This window comes from Etheostoma cragini, chromosome 14, assembly GCF_013103735.1.
Source record: "Etheostoma cragini isolate CJK2018 chromosome 14, CSU_Ecrag_1.0, whole genome shotgun sequence".
Classification (NCBI taxonomy): Eukaryota; Metazoa; Chordata; class Actinopteri; order Perciformes; family Percidae; genus Etheostoma; species Etheostoma cragini.
Window position 1 is genome coordinate 8,672,098 of NC_048420.1, and position 209 is coordinate 8,672,306.

A 209-nucleotide genomic window follows, 5' to 3' on the forward strand; every position below is an offset into this window, starting at 1 on the left:
AGGTCAGGACTTTGGCTAGGCCACTCCAAAGTCTTCATTTTGTTTTTCTTCAGCCATTCGGTGGTGGACTTGCTGGTGTGTTTTTTGGATCATTGTCCTGTTCATTGTTTCAGCTTGAGTACACGAACAGGTGGTCAGACATTCTCCTTCAGGATCTCTTGGTAGACAGCAGAATTCATAGTTCCTTTTATCACGGCAAGTCTTCCAGG